At 52.9% G+C, this 18321-nt stretch overlaps 1 long non-coding RNA gene across 1 annotated transcript; it reads left to right on the plus strand.

The window, feature by feature from the left end:
* Positions 1-13255: 13255 nt before the first annotated feature.
* LOC118981472 (uncharacterized) lies at positions 13256-17574 on the plus strand. The gene is made up of 4 exons (XR_005065347.1): positions 13256-13419; positions 13544-13880; positions 14969-15107; positions 17468-17574. It is a non-coding gene; the product is annotated as an uncharacterized LOC118981472 (long non-coding RNA).
* The last annotated feature ends 747 nt before the right edge of the window (positions 17575-18321 follow it).

Here is an 18321-nt window from a genome sequence, read left to right on the forward strand (position 1 = left end):
TCCCCCTGCTGGGACTCTCTGCGGACAGAGTACAGTTGCCCCTCTCAGTCTGAAGCACCAAGCCCACGCACCGGGCCCCTTGTGAGGTTGCCCCACTTGTCTCTTCCGTCTCATTTCTCATCACCGCCAGTGCCCTGCACGGTGCAGCCACCTGCCCAGGGCTCCCACTGCCTTGGCTGGTGTGGCTCCTTCTGTCTCAAATGACTTTCCCCTCCTGAGTGGGTTGTCACTTTCCCCTCCTCGTCTGCAAAGATCTTTTCAAATTTTACTCAGGGAGGCCTTCAATGCCGACAGTCTCTCCCCCCTTCATGGGTACCTTGGTGACAGCACTTTCAGTGACCCTGCAGCTCACAGCTTTTCCTCCATCCAAACAGCGGCTGCTGCCCTGGCCAGCATGGCTCAGTTGGTTGGAGCGTCGCCCCATAGACAGAAATGTTGTGGGTTTGATTCCTGCTCAGGTCAGGACACCTACCTGGGTTGCGGGTTCAATCCCTGGTCAGGCTCCGTATGGGAAGGCAACCCATCAATGTTTCTCTCTTGCTCTACCCCCACCCCTTCTTTTTCTCTAAAAGCAATGAAAAAAAATGTGTTAGAAAATGTTAGAAAAAAAACAACAAAAATAGCTGCAGGCTTGCTATTGTTATCATTTCCAAATAGACCGGTGAGTACTCTTAATTCTTCTTTTTTCTCCTTCATTTTCTTCCTCTTCATCTCTTCCTCCTCTCTTTTGATAGCTAATAATATTATCTTTGAAATCTCTGTTGAGTCTCATATGGTACCTGAAAAACTCAAAGAGGCTGTCATGCTAATTTTTGCATTTTCACGTGTCTGTGCTCCCAGACCTGCCAGACTCCTTCTGTTTATTGCACTTCAACATCACACCACCTCGTGAGTTAGATGTCGCTATCTCACGTTCACACGAGATAGACTGAGACTGAGTGAGTCGGATTCCTTCTTTCAGGTCACACTAGTTCACGCTCAGGTCCCTCTGGCCCAGGAGCCTGGGCCTGTGGGGACCTCCCGTCAGCAGCAGGCGTGATTCTGTGGCTGCGGGACCTGGGCCCCAGGCCCTCCCTGCAGCTCGCTGTGAGCTCTCAAGCTCTGTGGCTGCATCCTCCGTGTGTGAGATGGGGCTCTGCAACTGTGAGGTGTGACACAGGTGAGATCACGAGGACTTGACAGCCGCCCGCCCTTCTTTCCCACCCCACTGCGGGTGTCCCCTGCCTCCCCGGCCCGAGGCCATCCCTGGGGGAAGGCGGCTACAGTCGGGCTGGGTTGCAGGGCACAGGGGAGTCTGGCAGACTTGGGGGTCCGAAAGCTTAGAGACAACGTGGAGACCAGGAAACGCTGAGTGTAGAGAGGAGACCTTATGTGAAGGGTATTAGAGGAAAATGGGAGTTGGTGGGGGCAGGGGGGGTCCCAGGGAGAGTGTGTCCTTAACACTGCTCAGCAGAACCCGCGTGGAGCCTCCTGCCCTCTTGCCCCACGTTCTTTACCCCTCCCCTTTCTTCCAGAGGTGGAATCCACTGGAATCAGTCAGGCATGCTTATTAGAGCACCGACTGTATACCAGGCATGGGAGAGGTATAGAACTCTAAGACACAGGCCCTGCTCCTAAGAAGTTTAGGCTGGGAAAGAATTTAAAAAAAGAAAAGATTTGTACATGCACTGCCTCTTCTAACTGCTGTTTATTGAATGCTTTACTATGTTTCGGGGGTAGGTGGGGAAGGTAGCGACAGTTGCTGTTATTTGGCAAAAGAAGGCAAGGTAGAGGGCTGGAGGGAACGCGATGGGGAGCACCGGCTGTTTCCTCTGCAGGGGCCAGAGCGGGCGTCAGCCAGAGCTGACCGTGTGGGCTGGGGCATGCCAGGCGCACCGCCAGACCCAGCTAGCCCATCTAGTGCCTTCTGTACTCAGGTGATGCCGCTCCTCTCTTAGAACAGGACACATGGGCACATCTGGACCGGTGATTTGAACCCGGGTCTTGCCCAGAATGTCCTGTGTGGGTTGTCGTCCTGCTGACCTAACAGTGCCCGTTAGCCCCACCTGCCCAGCAGCCACCACACCCCGTTTGGCCTTTCGCTGTGATTACACGAGGGACACGCCAGCAGCTGCCGTGGGTCTGTGTGTCTCTGATTCTCAGCCACCCTCGCTCACCCTGAAAGAAGGAGACTGACGCTGGTCACCTGTGAGCTCACGAAGGGCCTGTGCCCCCCACTTCAGGCCCTCAGAGCCTACCCACCGTGCGTTGGCACCCTCCCCCCGGCTAAGCACAGGGCCCGCCCGGTGTGAAAACTTGTTTGTGAGTAATTCTGTCTCATCGTACCCACCCCAGTTATGCCAAAGTCAGAAGAGGCCTCTGTCAGAGCTGACTGGTGCCCAGAACACGTCTCTGAGCTTCTACCCACCTCTTTCTTCAAAAACAGGAAGTCGCCTCAGGCCGGTGTAAGTCAGCCTCAGCAGCCAGGCGCTGAGGCCGCCTTAGCATTCGAAACGTCCGTTTAAAACTTGGCATGTGAGGTTTCTCCAGGGCGTGGCCATTTGCTGTCTGTCCTCTTCCAGACCTGTTGATGGCCCTGATGCTCTCGCCCTCCCCTTTGGAGGTAGACCCCGCTTCGGGGTGGCTCCTGGACCGCAGGGCACCTCTGTGGGAGACACTGAGCACAGTTACCGCTTTGTCCTGGGACACTTGACAAGTCCTGTTTTAAGGCACAAATGACATCGGATGCAATGTGAGCCTACCACCAGGCAGTGAGATACATAGGTTCTCAGGCTCTGAGACCCTATGGGACACTGTCTATAGGGCCTCCCCAGCCTGGGAAACTGGCCTCGTGGTTTCACAGCGTGACTAATATCCTACAGGGACCAGCTGGGTCCCAGGACTTGTATCAGGGTCAGCAGATCAGCGCCTCTCTGAGCAATGCCCCTGGGACGGTTTGCGTCCATCTGGAAGACACTAGTTCCTAAGTCCGATTCAGGACTTATTTCTTTCCCACCTCTCACCCCAGCCATATGATTTACACATCACTTAATGATTTACACATCATTTAATTTTGGGGGGGGGTCAGGAAATCCCAAAGCATCTAAAGGCAAGCCTTGAGGCTGAAGGTGCTGCCAAAAGTATATGTATACGCTGGGTTTGGAGAAGAGAGAACTGCTGAGAATAGGAGAAAGAATGAAAAGTGGGGAGAGAAAGGAAAGGGAAGGGAGGAAGGAAGGAAGGAAAGGAGGGAGGGAGGGAGGGAGGGAGGGAAAGGAAAGAACATAGAGGGAAATGGCCAGGAGGAAGCTGAATCTCTGAGGGTTAATGTTGTAGTATTGTAATTGATCATTCTGTCACGTTCAGCACTGCATGACAACATCCACCTGAATGAACTTTTTATATTTTGGGTTATGGAACTGGGTAGAACAGTGTCATACGAACAATATACCTTTCTCTTCTATCTGGGGAGGTTGGTAGCAGGGCGTATTATGTGTTTAGATGTCTAGCTAGCTGCCCTTGACCTTGTCCTCCACTGCCCAGCCAAACACGGTGCCTGCTTGGTTTCATTGTCCAGAAGGCAAAGATCGCCAGTCTCTGATCACTGCAGGCTCCTGAAACTAGCCTCACACGCTGGCCTGTATCCCTGGAAAGCAGGTAAGTTGACAAGACTTGGTTGTTATTCCCCTGCAGTAAGAATGGGAAATGCTTGCACCTGGAAGGGGCCCAAGTGGCAGCGTGGCAAAGCAGAAATGCCTGGGATTGGAGGACACTCGACTGACTAAATGCGGGCTTGCTGGCCGGATGGCTCCGCTGACCCCTTTGACATTCAGTTCCTCTCCACGGGCGATGTGTCTCTGAGGGCTGTCTGTTGCCTTGCCTGTGGAAATCATTCCCCAGAGAGAAGCTCTTCCTACAACCTAGTATGATGTCTCGTTTGTCAGGTGGAACCGGAACCCAGCCTGCTGCTCTGCACAGAGGACGGTTCTGTATAAGTGCTTGTGTGATATCGACAAGCTACAGAGCACCCTGAAATCCAAGTCTATGCGCTCAGATCCCAGGCTCTCTAGAATCGATTTCACCTTGTTGATGCTCTGAACAGGCTTCTTCTCTGCTCTCAGTCGCACAGGTGGTAGAGGCTCCACACGGCCCCTTTTCTTGGAAATGGGCTCCGTGGAGCATGCGACGCGGACCCAGTGAGTTTAGCTCATGCTGCTTCCCGGGGAAGAGCAGGAGGGAAGCTGCTTCTTGGGCTGAGAGGCTGAGCTGGGGGGTCCCTCCAGGAGAGGGACAGGCAGGGTGTGCTGTCCCCGCTGCAGGCCTGGCTAGAGGTTGATAAGCGATCTTCAGAGATGTCAAAGGGGTGGTGTGCCCCTGCTTCCTTGCAAAGTCATGACTCAGGAATATTTTTCACATCCTCAGGATGGCAGAGGGGCTAAAAATAAACCATGACCAAAAAGAGCCTGGTGCGTGGGGTGGAGGAGATGGGGAGCTTGCGAGAGAGCCAGGAGCCAGGAGATGGAGGGATGTCAGTGCAGCTGGGGGAGGAGAGAAGGAAGAGAAATCAGGGAAGGAGAATGGACAGGAAACACGCAGAAGGGGAGGAAGAGATGGGCCAGAGCTTTGTTTAAGTGGAGAGAGGAAGGAGAGTCCTGGAGAGTAGACATGTCCGCGGCACGCAGACATGCAGTTCACACCTTAAGTGGCAAAGTGACAAGCTGGAGTCTCGTCTGGAGGTCACTGAGGCCCTCTTGTCTCTAAGTGGAAGAGTCTCCCCAGCTCAGCAGGCGGCTCCGTCTTCTGGAGGAAGTGTGACACTTCTAGAGGTGTCACAAATGCCTGAGTTATCAGCTGTGTGCCAGAGACCTCCAGTCTACACCTCTGACTCTAAGCTCTCAGCGTTTCTGCTGGTATCATCAGCTTCTGAGAGCCGTGGGTTTCCATGCAATGCCAGTACCTCCACGGAGCGCTCAGAATGCGAGTAGGGTACCGAGGGGTGGCCTCAGGGCACCTCTAGTTTTAAATTAGTGTGTGTCCCTTCTCTATTTGTAGGTCAGTTTCTTCCTAAAATTTTGTTTGGTACTGACCAAAAGTGCAGCAACTATCGACTTTTAGGTTAAAACTGTTTTTGCTAAGATGCGCTATGTCCCCAGTTCCCCGTGCCCCTCCCCCATGTGCTCCTGGTCCTCTTTCTCCCCTTTCCCTTGGTTGTGCCACCCTCCTCCGCTCATTCACTCAGACTCCAGACCCATGAGTGCACTGGGGGGGTGGTGCCCACCTACGCCCGGGATCTGGCTGCTGCTGTGGAAATGCCTCCACGACTGGGCACCTTCTCCTCCCTCCTGCTGAGACCCTCGAGCTCCCATCCCCTTAGGGCCTAGCTTGCTGTGGCATCTACCTAGTTTCTTCTCCTTCCCTGTGACACATCGCTCTCTGGCCAAACATCTTTTCCCACTTACGCTATTCTCTTTAAGAATTTTTTAAATTCATGTTTATTTTTTAGAGTAAGAGAGGAATGGAGAGAGATCGATTTGTTGTCCCATTTATTGATGCATTCAGTCATTGATTCTTCTATGTGCCCTGACTGGGAGTTGAACCCACAACCTTGGTGTCTCAGGGTGACCCTCTAACTAACTGAACGATCCAGGCTGGGCTCCACCACATTATTCTGATGCTTACCTTTCAACATCCTTCAGCCTTGGCCTCTGGTGGACACTCTCCAACCAGAATTTGAAGGCCCCCCCTGGCCCTGTGCCTGGCTAGAAGGACCCATAGCACCCACCCTCACTCTCCCCCTCAGGCCTCCTTCCCCCAGGTGGCTGGGGTGCAGACCTGCTCATCCCTGCTCTTCTCACTCTTTTCCAACTCCCTCCATCGTGCCCTCCCTTTGGTTTTCTTCAAGTCCAGCCTCCTCTGCTTCCTTCTCCAACACTCCCTTAGTTATTCAGCCTACCCTTTTTACTCAGTCCTTGCAATCTCTAGTGTCGGTAAGGCATAGCTTCACACACAGGTTAACCTACCTGGCCCAGGGTCTGGGTGGGTCCCTGATGCTACAAAAGCTGCTCCCCAGCCCCTAGCTGGTGGTGGCCCTCGGGCCTCTGGCTCTGTAGAGCTCAACTCCCTTGACTTAGGTGGGCTGGCCTTGTCCCAGAGCCACACGTGCCAGGTGGGGGCTGCCCTGGACTTCATGGGTGTGCGTATCTATTGCTTTTGATTGCTTTCAACAGCCAGGGCCTTGAGTCCACAGCAAGAGTGCATTAGTGCCTCAGCCTTCTGTTTTCCCACCTGCAACGGAGCTTCCCAGGCACGTTCTTGTTCACACGCTGGTCTTCTGGTCTCTTGCACAAGCTAGGCTGCTTCTAACCAGGGCCTTCGCATGAGACACTGCTCTCCACTCTCCGAGACTTGGTTGCTCCTACTCACCCTTTGCTTCCCAGGGAAACGCTGCCCATCCCTTCCTCGGGGACACCTCCCTGACTGGGTCTGACTGCGCTGCGATCTTCTCTCAGGGCATCCTGGGCTGTTCCTTCATAGCCCTTAGCATGGCTGCAATTGTGCGGTGAGTTCCTTGTCGACACACTTTCCTCAATGGCCCATGTGCGCCCTTTGGACCCAGGCCGAGTCTATATTATTTTCTGCTTTGTTCCAAGAACTCAGTCTACCCAGTATCCGGCCTGGAGTGGACTGAAAAACTAGAGAAGATGTACTTTGGACTTGGCTTGGGAATCTGGAGCTGGTGGTTACAGGGCCCGCGGACCCCCATACGCTGCTGAGGGGGGTTGCCTTCTACTGTCTGCTGAGTACTGGCTCAGGGCGCACAAGACAGCCCAGCCCCACTGCCTTCCCCGTCACCCCTGTCAGGACGAAACTGGTCCCTGACTTGAATTCCCTGCTACTCTAATGCCCACAGCAGAGCTCCTTCTCCCGGCAGCCACCCCCACCCCCAACCTCCCTGCACTCCCCTGACCGCGGTGCAGGTGGGAGGCTGGCAGCGGAAGGAACACGGAGGCAGCATTTCTGCCCGTCCTGCCTGCTCACCTCTGGGCCAGTCTCCTTCTGTGTCCTGGCTCCTCGGAGGCTCCTTGCACTCAGCGTGGGAGAGGCAGGAGTCTGCAGGCAGAGCTGGAAATCAGGAAGCGGGGTGAGGTCACCCCAGCAGCTGGGAGCCCAGGGGACAGGGCTGAGAGAGACCTGCAGAGGATCAGCCAGGCAAAAAGCTCTGTCACGTGTCATTCATCCAAACAGTGTTTACCGCATGCCCGCCATCCTTCCTGTCCTCACAGACCCCCGAAGTAGTCAGCAAGCCCCAGGTTACATATGGATTTCAGAGTAAGAGGGAACAAGCAAGGTCCTGGGGAGGGACCTGTGTTTCCCTTGCTTTGGACCTGAGGGTCAAGGACAGGAGTCAGGTTAGGCGATCAGATTCACCTTGCTTCCCCCATCCATCCCACAGACTTCTGTGTTCCAGTGACTTTTCTTTCTTCACTTACCTCTGCTCAGCTCTCATTTATTCACATCCCCATTTGCCACTTCCCAAGTCCTTTCTGTGCTGGTCCTTGTCTGTCTTTGATTCCGATGTACCAAGAGGTTTGAATACCTAGAGACGTTCCCCTTTGTTCACTTGTGTCCCCCACAAAAGCCCTAAAGTTCCAAGTTCTCTCATACGCCAGATCTCACAGACTCAGAGGGTTCAAAGCAACCTTAAAAGTCAGTGTGCCCAGTCCTTCCATCTTCTGGGTCTGTCTGTCTGTCTGCCTCTCCTCCCGATTCACCATCGCTCTCTCTTTTCCTCTTCTCTGGTTCTTTCCTCACCTCCTGGTGTTCCTGTCCCAGCTGTCCTGAAGGATGACAAGCGGTCATAATACAGAAAGGAGAGGTTCTCTCCCTCCTCGGGCAGTTCGCCTGCGGAAAGATCTTGTTTCCATTACTGCCTTGTTGATGGGGGTCAGGTTGATTTGCTTCGGTTCTGTGCCTGTCACTTTATCTTTCCCCCTTCCGTCCTATGTTCTTTGTTCTGTCCAACTCACAGGAGAATGAACTAGGCAATTTACTTTTTTTCTGGAGAAGGGAGACTGCAGGGATGCAAGGACCCAGAAATGACCAGACGGCACTTTTGGGTGTGTGGTACCTAGCTTTGTCAGCTCCTCCCTCCATTCCTTCCTGATGTACAATAGTTTAGGAGTAAGAACCTGCACGCGAGGTTTGAGGGTTCCTTCTCCCCTGGCTATCGAGGAAGCTGGGCTCGGTGGCTCAGTCGGTGGGCAAGCCTAGGAAATTGCGCGGGCTGGATGGGAACCAGTGTGACCATGTATTAGCTGTGCAACCTTCAGAAACTTACGTTTTTCTGAGCCTCATTTTCTCATGTGTCCAATGGAGACCAAACAGCCATTACTTCGCTGATTGTGTGTGAAGATTGAATCTATTAAAATATCGAAGGACTTGGCACGATGCTGGCACATACTCCTCACTTCAGTGATTAAATAAACACCTCCCGTTTGATTTTGCAGATGGTGCAGAGCTTGAACCATGCCTATGAGGGGTGGGGAGAAGAGGCAGCCAGGACTGGGGAGATCGGGTTGCAGATGCGGCCCCCTCCCCTGCCAGGGGGCCTGGGTCTGAGCTGGGGGTGGGAGGGCTTGCAGACAGGCCCTCTCCCCAGGAGCTGGGGCGCACATGAAAGCCTGTCATGCCTCAGGAACCGGCTGCTGGGCCCAGCATCTGGATGTTCTTAGATCTCTGTCTGGATTCCTTCTGCTTGTCTTGTAGAATCACTTATCAGCAGCAGGCAGGCCAGGGCTTTGGCCTTCCTCTCTGCGGCCCAGCCCTGCTGCCTTCCTCTCCGTAAACACCGTGGAGCAGGGCGCAGCAAGGTGGCTCTGGGGCCTGCGGATGAGAGACTGACCTGTGCTCCCCCGCCCCCACCCCCGGGCCCTCCAGATGCTGTTCTGGGCTTCTCCTTCTGCTGCTTCCTCATCGCTTCCACCTCTTCACTGGGCAGAGGCCTTGACTCTTGCTCTTTTTTGTTCTCTCTCCTTGGGGAGCTCTGAGCGCTCTGAGGCCACAGCCACAGCTGGGCTGGAAAGGGGTGGGGCCGGAGGGCCCACTGTCTCCCAGGCAGTGAATGGTCCGAGCAGGCTGTGCTGCAGAGGTGAGGTTTGGGGAAAGAGTTGAGGAAGGAGAGGAGAAAGAAAACCAGGGTCTGACTTTAGAAAGCATCTGGGAGCTGGCAACTCCATGTACATAACTCTAGCCCTAAGTTCTTCTGTCACCAGACATCTTGGAATTCAGGTGACCACTCTGGACTCCTGGTCTCCTCTCCCCGCACCTGGTCACCTCCCCGCAACTGGCTCACTGCAGCCTCCCTTCAGCCAACCCCGATGCCTGCTTCCTGGGTCTGATGTGCACCCAGATTTTCACGACTGGACTTGACTCCCCTACTTCTCATAGCCATACCCAGCTCGTCAATACTTCCTGTTAGCTCCACTTTTAAGCCATGCCCTATGCCAGCCACCTTGTGTCCTCTGCGATGCCACCAGCCCTGCCTGAGCCACGTTGGGTCTCACTGAAGTTCTACGATGGCTTCCCCACTGGCCTCCACTCTGCCCTTGCTCACCTGCCAGCTGCCTGCCCCACAGGAGAAGCAGGAGTGGACAGACCCTGGTTCTCTTTCTCCTCTCCTTCCTCAACTCTTTCCCCAAACCTCACCTCTGCAGCACAGCCTGCTCTGACCATTCACTGCCTGGGAGACAGTGGGCCCTCCGGCCCCACCCCTTTCCAGCCCAGCTGTGGCTGTGGCCTCAGAGCCTTCACATCACTATTTCTTATGTCCTTTGTTCCCTGTCTCTCTGCCCTCCCCAGGTGCAAGCTCCTCTAGGGCAGGGACCTTTGTCTTCGTGTCCCAGCAGCCTGGTGACACCTGTGCAGTTTCTCTGTGGCAAAGATCGGCTGTGTGTGAAGGCGGCCCCTTTTCACCTTCAGGTTGGAGCCCCAATGCCACTTCATCGGGGATCATCCCAGATAGAGGGGGTGGGGGGGGCTCCACGCGTCTCTATTGCTCTGTCAGGACCCTTCTTCGGAGTTGATTGCCACCACCTGTAAATACATGTTTACGGTGTACTCATACTCACCTGTCTGTTGTCTATGTCCCCTGAAGGTGTAAGCCCAGTGTAGGGGGTCCGCCTTACTCGCTGTGGTGATCCTAGTACCTGTCAGGGTCCTGCAGAGGGTGCGGCTTGATACTGAAGATACATTAAATATTTTTTATGTATCTCTCTGAAGCTTGCAGCAATCTTGTGGAATAAATATTATTATAATATCTTTTGGGGGGGGGAAAGGGATGTGAAGCTCAGAGGGGTTGAGTAATTAGTCTCCAGACACAGAGCCAGAGCCAGGTGGGGCAGCCAGACTCGAGCCTAGGGCTTCCAGACTGAGTGTGTGTGTGAACATGTGAGTGTGTGAGAATCTGGGTTCTTTCTCCAGCGTTGCCTCCTCATATCCCCAGTGCCTCCCTGCATCGAGGACTGGCCATGGCTGCCTTGCCTGCTTACCCAGCCCGGCTGCACGCTGCCATAGAGACTTCTTGTTGACCCTCTCGGGTTCCTTATTCTCAAGAAACCTCTTCTGGGAGCCCCAGTGCCCAGCACTGGGAAGTCCCCTTACTTCCTGCTGCCCTCTCAACCCTACCAAGTTCAGGGCTTCCCAGGGAACCACTGTCCCAGAGTCCTGTCTCTTGGCACACAGGGCACAGCACCTTGGGGACCTCCAGGCACTGTATGGCAGACGGCCTCCTGAGCTGCCTCTGACTGCAGGGTCAGCTCTGGCTGGACCTGGCTGCCTTGCTCAGTCATCTGAGGCCTCCGTAGGCACAGCTGAGAGGGCCCAACGGTACTTCCTGTTCCTTTCCACCCACAGCAGGTGTCACGCTCACATCTGCATCCCACAAGGAATACACTGCTCTTTTCTACAGGAAGACAAGGGGTGAGGCGGAAGCAAAACAGGGGGCTCTTTAAAAACAGCTGGGGCCGCACTCCCAAGTCAAATGGAAAGTGCCCTGATCCAGCTGCCAAGGAAAGAGGGGCGCGGGTGGGGGTGGGGAGGCAGGGCGCAGCGTCCCTCCCAGTGCCCGAAGCCAGATGCAGACGGGCGGCTGTTCAGCTGCTTCGCAGACAGCCTCCCCAGAGCAGCAGCAGCTTCTCCAGGGAGGCCCAGGCCTGCCGCTGGGAGCCCAGGGATGGCTCCTCCTGCACCGCGTGTGAATGGCAGTCACCTGCTGGCTGCAGGATGGGCCTCCTCCGCTGGACAGTGGGGCTGGGGCGGTGACAGGCCCCGGCAGGAATGTGTTGGTCATCGTCCCAACTTGTCGGTGACGCATGGCTTGATATACAAAAGCTGAGGGTTTATCTTTTGTCCACCTGGGCAGGCAAGGTGAGACTCAAATGACAAGTTAAATGGAATCAGTTAACAAACTGTCTCTATGAAGCTTTGTTCCCCAGTTACAATGGCGGGCACAACCAGAGGACTTATTGGAGGTTAAGTCACCGTCTCTCCTTAGTTAGGTGAGCTGCTGCCTCACTGGACGTGGATGGACTCTGCTCGTCGGCTGCACTGCAGAGGGGCAACCCAGGTCTGGGCTGCTGTGCACAGTGGCTGGGACGGAGTGTGGACAAGCCCTTGAGTCGGGTGGGTCCCAGGGGTTGCGAGCGTAGCCTGAGGTGTGGATTGTCGCGTCCCAATTTGACTGACAAAAATGAGCGCATGCGCACACACGCGCACAGTGAATGCGCAACAGGCAGTCCCTAAAGCAGCCCATTCAGTGCTGCTGAATTGTGCTATCAAATAAATGTAGGTTTATAAATAGACCTCACGTTTCGCTTCAAAAGCTGACAGGCGTGCAGAAATGACTTCTCAATCGAGCTAAGATGCTGCCTTGCCTCGGGCTGGTTGCTGGCCTGTGGCAGGCCCGTCCTGGTTGCGGGTCTCCAGGCAGATCTCTGTGAGGGATTGCAGCTGTGCTGGGGTTGCCTCGTCGCCGCAGCTGGTGTCTGGCATCATTGTTCTGGATGAGATATTAATTGGTATAATTTTATTAAGTGCTTCTCAGAGTGCTACAGGAGAAAAAGAAAGGAAGGGGAAAAAGGAGAGAGGAAGGAAGGAAGGAAGGAAGGGAGGAAGGAAGGAAGGAAGGAAGGAAGGAGAAATAAAATGAAGTGGGCCCTGCTTTTCTGCTCGTGTGCAGGAGAGCTGTTGGGTTACGTCCAGAACAGGCCCACAAGCACGGATGAGGACACGCCAGCTCCAGCCCCTGGCTCTGCCCCCACATCACAGACACGGGATCCACCTGCCTGCCCACACATGGATGCTCTGGGCTCCACCGCCTTCCACCCAGTCGCAAATGGCCATGGACCAAAACCCGGAGAAACCGGCTTTGACCCAAGCCTACCACGGGCATTCTCTACCCACTGAGAGATGGCACAGGGTTGTAGCGAACTGAGCCCGGGAGGAGGGTCGCAGCCCATCGAGTCCAGCCCCAGGCAGCGGTGCCCTGTTGGCTCCTCTCTCCCCACCTGTCCACACCTGTGCTTACAGGTGGGTCCCAGGGTCCACCTCCTTTCTGAGCTGATCCTGATAATGGCACTGAGAATGTGGTGAATTTGATTTCGTCACTCACTCTGAGACAGTACTACGTCTTGAGGCCAAAAGCCTGTGTCACACTAGCTGGTGTGGCTCAGTGGACTGAGTGCTGCTGGCCTATGAACTGAGAGGTCGCTGGTTTGATTCCAAGTCAGGGCACATGGCTGGGTTGTGGGCCAGGTCCCTGGTTGGGAGCATGTGAGAGGCAGCCAGCTGATTGATGTTTCTCTCCCTCTTTTTCTTCCTCCCTTCTCCTCCTTCTGAAGATAAATAAATGAAATCTAAAAAAAAAAAAATACCAGAAAAACCCAAAAGCATGTGCCGTGTGAGGCCACAGACGAAGGGACCCTTTGTCCTCTGTGGTCTCAGGGTCCCCAAGTCCCATAGCCTGTTGTACTGACCGCTTTTTTGCACCAAGATATGTTCTGCCTGTTCCTCGAGCCAACTGCATAGACCGGAGGCCTGTCCTAGAGAAGGGTCTCCCAAGCCTTCTCTTCCCCTGGAGGACTGAATCCAGCTTTCCCGGCTCTGTGCCCCTAATGGGCCTTGTACAGGTGGGTAACACTGTCCCAGGCCCCTGCACTGCCAGCAATGCAGGCTCCGCCCAGACAGGTCCCTTAGCGGACCTCCAGCACTGAGCGGTGCTGGGAGTCCGACTCTCTGCTGCTGGGCAGGTTGGCCCTGGGCAATTTCCCAGACTGCACCACTCGAGCCCTGGCATCCTCCTCCTCCTGCTGTCTGCCTTGGTTGCAAGGCCCAGAAGTTCTTCCACTGATGCTTGTTCCCATTAAGGCAGGTGGCGACTCAGAGGTAAGAAGACACACAGGGTCAGAGAGGCAAAATGTCTTCTCAAGAATTCTTAACTAGTTGGAAGCTTGGTCTGGATGTACTACTAGGTGTTTTGACCTTGTGTATGTGATTTCTCTCTCCCTAGACCAGCACACTCCCATGTTCTGTGCTGTGTAAACAAGTGGGAGTCCTGGGAACACTTGGACATAACACAGAAGCAAGCACGACCAGATACCATCGGCCCCACGCTTCGGCTCTGCCGTGGGAGGGCTGGCCCTGAAGGCCCGGTGCTGAGCTCCGCGGTCTGTGCAAGCACCAAAGAGGCCCATCCTGCAGGTGGTGATTTGCATGGGGCAGCGGAGCCTCCCCCCTGAGGTTTTGCCTATGTGAGTTTCTTTTCTGCTCTGGGGAGATGAACAGCCTCTTTAAAAAGAAAGAAAAACAAGTCCCGGGTAACTCTCTGCTCAGACTCGAGCCTTAAGGTGTGTCAAAGTCTCGCATGGCTATTTCTGGCCCCATTGTCGTCGGGGTCTGAGAGGAAGGCCTGGTGGCAATTCTTTGCTTCAGAGGCAGAAACAGAACATTGTTTCTCCTGGCTTTGATTTAATGGCCAAAAACAGTTATAGGAAACTGTTCAGCAGATGTTTTATGAAACTCAGAAAAGATCGGGTCTTTTAGAAAGGCTATTTTTAGACAAATGCTTCCTTCCATTGGGGGGTTTGTGCTCACAGAAGGGATGGAAAATGGCTGAGAGAGAGACACACACTTGGAGGGGGCTTTGAACATTTTGGTGATCACGTTGATTTTTCCTTCCGTTTCCAGCCAGAGTTAAGTGGCCCTGGGATGCCTCGGAGGACAGATGCAGAGGTGGTTCCCAAAGTCTGCGGGGTGCAGGACAAATCTAGATTGTTTGTGATTCTCCATCTCCCACTTAATGTTGCAGCAATTCAAACAGAGATTTTTCTTTCATGCTTTCTTGCCCCTGTGACCAAACTAACCTTTCTCTGTTCCCATCCCTGCCTTCCTTTCGCTTCCATCTCTTCTGCCCGTTGGGCTCTGAGCTATCATCACACTCAGACAGGCCCTTCTTTCATGGCCCTCCAGGGCTCTCCAGGGTGTCACTCCTTTGTGACACACAGGCCACATTCTGAACTCCGCATTTACTGCCTGGCTCCGCAACCTGTGGTGTGGCTCCTTCCGTCTTGTGCTGGGCATCCAGTACTGTTCAGTGTGATCGTGGGCACGGGATAAATGTTTACTGAGAGAAGCCATTGATGGGAAGATAAGTGGAGGGAGTGGCTTAGGAGATTTTATCCAGTTGAAAAGGTTTTACTTTATTAACAAAGGCAGAAATTGACCCTTTTTTGGGCGGGGGGCGGGGTTCTCTCCTGTTCAAATCAATCCCAAATCTGTTACTACTACAATATGACAAAATAATTACTGTATCTTGAGGCTGTTGTTATTATTTTCAGGAAATGGAGTCTTTGGGACCATGAGTTAAATGGGTGGTAGAACAGAATTTACATTCAGATCTTTAATTCCAAATCTTTTGTTGTCTTGCCTCCACCAGGGAGAACTCAAATTTCCTGCCTTTGCTGCTTTCTCTGGGGCCATATCCAGCTGGAACAAGGAGACAGGTGTGGCTGTCCCCGGTGAAGGCCACCAAAGGACCTTCCACATTCTCATTCTGGCCAATGTGTCAAACTCAGGTGTGTCAGAGGCCCATCACCTCCAGCTGGGAGGGGAGTCCTGGACCTCAGCCTAGAAGAAAATAAGGTTCTCGTTGTATTTCACCTGCACTTATGTCTGGTTTCTTCAGTCCCCACCGGGCACTTTGCGGGGAGCCCTGTTACATGGCTGAGGTTGGGGCAAGCTCGGGTGTCTGGAGAAAGAATCATCGCCCCTTGTGTGAGAGCCAATGACCACACCGCCATTCTCCGGGCAGGAGTCTGAGAGTTTCCTGGAAGCTGAGCCTGGGGAGAGCTCCCTTTCGTGTCCCAGGGCCCTGTAGTGAAGTTTCCAGAGCCTTGGTTGTTTTAGAGCTGTCTTTTCTTAATTTATTTTCTGAGAACTTCCTATATGTTATATTTCCTGTGCTAAGTGTACTCGAAAACGACCTCACTTACCTGTAAGACTTTCTAAAAGCACATAAGATGCTTCTTTATTACTAAGGAACAGTATCTCATGTCCTCAATAACTCTAAGAACTGAGTTGCCCTCACTGTCCAGATGAAGAAATTGGGTTGGTGAGCAAGGTTAGGTGACGTTGCTCAGTTACCCAGCAGGTGAGCAAAATGCTGGAATGGAGGCTCGGGACTGGCTGACAACAAAGGCCAAGCTCCCTAAAGCTTTACCATCGATTTTGATTTCCTAGTGTTTTTTAAAAATTACCACCTAACGATACATTTAATTGAATTTTAGAGAGAGAGGAAGGGAGAGACAGAGAAACATGGATGTGAGAAAGAAACATTGATCAGCTGCCTCCCTCACGCTTCCCCCACAGGAGACTGAACCCACAGCCCAGGCATGTGCCCTGACCGGGAATCGAACCTGCAGCCTTGTGGTGTATAGGCTGGCGCTCCAACCAACTGAGGCCCCCACCAGGGCTGCCCAGTGGCTTTTGACTGAGGTTCCTGTGAAGCCCTCAGTGGAACTTCTCCTTTCCGATCTTTACACACTCATTCAGACAATCTCTATTTCTAACTTTCCCCAGAGGTCTCTGCCTCTTTCTAGGACACTTCGTGGTATTTCTTATTTGAACTATCACATTGCTCAGGCAAACACAGACATTCCCTGCCAGGGAGAAGTGGCTTTGAAGCAAAAGCAATGCTGACAGGCAGGGAATGCCAATGGCTTTGAGTGGCGCTTTTTTAGAGACAGGAACAAGAGCATAGCAGGCAGAGCCAGCACAGTGTTTTCCAGGGGAGGTGGCCTTTGTCCAGGCCATTGCCAGCCTACTTGACCAACCTCTTACTTACCTGCTACATGGAAGCCACTGGGGCAGAGCTCAGCCAATAGTCGTCAAGCAAGCACTTCAGTCCCTGATGGGCTAAGCTAGGTTATGCTGTGGTGACAAGTGCCAAACCTCAGTGGCTTGAAGCAGGTCTTCTTCCTCCTGCTGCAAGAACGTCACAGGTTGTCAGGGGGCTCTGTTCCACGGTGTCTGACTCACCCTGGGCTCCAGGTTGAGAAGCAGCTCTCACCTGACATGTGCCAAGGAGGAAAACAGAGTGGGTGGAACCATTCCCTTGTTCTCCGAGCTTCTGCCAGAAGTACTCTAGTTTCATTGGTGAAAGCAAGTCCTAGGACCACTCCTTAATGTCAAGGACGCAGGGCAGTGAGATTCTACCGTGCGCTCAGACTGAAGCAGAGCTGCAAAGTCTTGTAAACAAAGCTGATGTACTTAATAACAGGTGAAGGGAAGTGTTGTTGAACGATGAAATCAACAGGAGCTCCCGTCCTGCTCCCAAGGAGATTTTTATGTGATTGGGGAAGCAGGGTTTACCACACATACAATGGTTGGAGGACATGCAGAGCTGATAGAAAGTGACGTATCCTGCCATCACAAGGGAAAGAATGGTAGGATTTTAGATAGTGTTGCAAGACCTGAGGAGGTAAATGAGCATCTGTTCTGCAAAACATGCCCTAGATAGTGTGGGATTCAAATGCAGAGAGAGATTATACACATTTTCAAGATGAAAGGATCCTCAGAGATGATCAGATTTTGTTTCCTTAACTCTTCCCTCATCTAATTCTTTACTAAAAGAGTCCCCGCTAAAAATTTAGTTTGTTTTGTTACTTGTCCTCCTGATAAACTACAAGCTCTAAAAGCATTTCTTACTTTATCTTTTATTTTCAAATAGCTTGAACACAGAAGGGCTTATCCCACGTAGTTTGGCTGGGTTCGTCCTGAGGAGGCCATCTTGTAACAGGTCCCTTAGAAGAAAGAGGCCTTGAAGCCCACCTGTGGCTCTCTGAGACCCAGATCCACCACACCCCCACTAGGCTCAAAGGGCCCCTTTCTCAGTGATGGTGACTTTCTCAGCACTGCTCTTTCCACAGCAGACCAGCTTGCTCTCACTCATCCCTGCTTCCCACCTTCTGTTCCTTGGACATACCAGGGGGTAGGTAAGAGCAAGTTTGTCTACCCCTTTGCCTGGCTATCCTAAGAATAAAACACCATGGTTTTCTACAATAGTAACTGTTTAGAACAAATATACTTCCCCTTCTCAGGTCAGGGTCAGTACAGCCAAGAATGCTAAAAAAATTTAATGTTGGTCTCCACAAGGATCCTCTCATCCACCATTGTTTTCTTTGCAGAAACTGAGGCTTGAGGAGCTAGGGAGACCCACCCCCAGCTTTCTAGAATTCACTGAGAGGTCTGGGCTGGACTCCAGGTCTTTTGACTCACATTTTACTGCTTTTTATACTCGGCATTGATAGATGCATATTTCTGCTTTAACTTGTTGATGAACTTCACATCGATACCTAAGACCTTGCATGTTCTTCTATCAAATCAGTGTTTAAAGCAATGTAGCAATGACTAAAAAAGTAGGATTAATGTGGTTTACATGCAAGGGGAAGAACCACCCTACACACAACATAACCACTGGCTCTCTTGAACACCTCCGCTCACCAGGTAAACTTCACAGGCTGAGTGACAGTGCTGCTGCAGGGGGCGGGGCTTGGAATCCCGATGGAGCAGGACCCTCTGCTTAGGGAGGCAAAATGACCAGACCCTGATTCGCCTTCAGGGTTGGTGTAGTTCTGTAGAAAACAGGCAGGATTGGAAATCAGATTTGACTTGAATGTCAAGTGTATCTGATTTCTGAGCTTCGGTCTTGTTATCCGTACAATAGGTTAATAATGCTGCCTGGCCTAAGTTATATATGGCTACTCGCTCATCAGTTAAGACAACGGGAAT

Source organism: Sturnira hondurensis, unplaced genomic scaffold, assembly GCF_014824575.4.
Source record: "Sturnira hondurensis isolate 20B ecotype Veracruz unplaced genomic scaffold, ASM1482457v3 Scaffold0024152, whole genome shotgun sequence".
Classification (NCBI taxonomy): Eukaryota; Metazoa; Chordata; class Mammalia; order Chiroptera; family Phyllostomidae; genus Sturnira; species Sturnira hondurensis.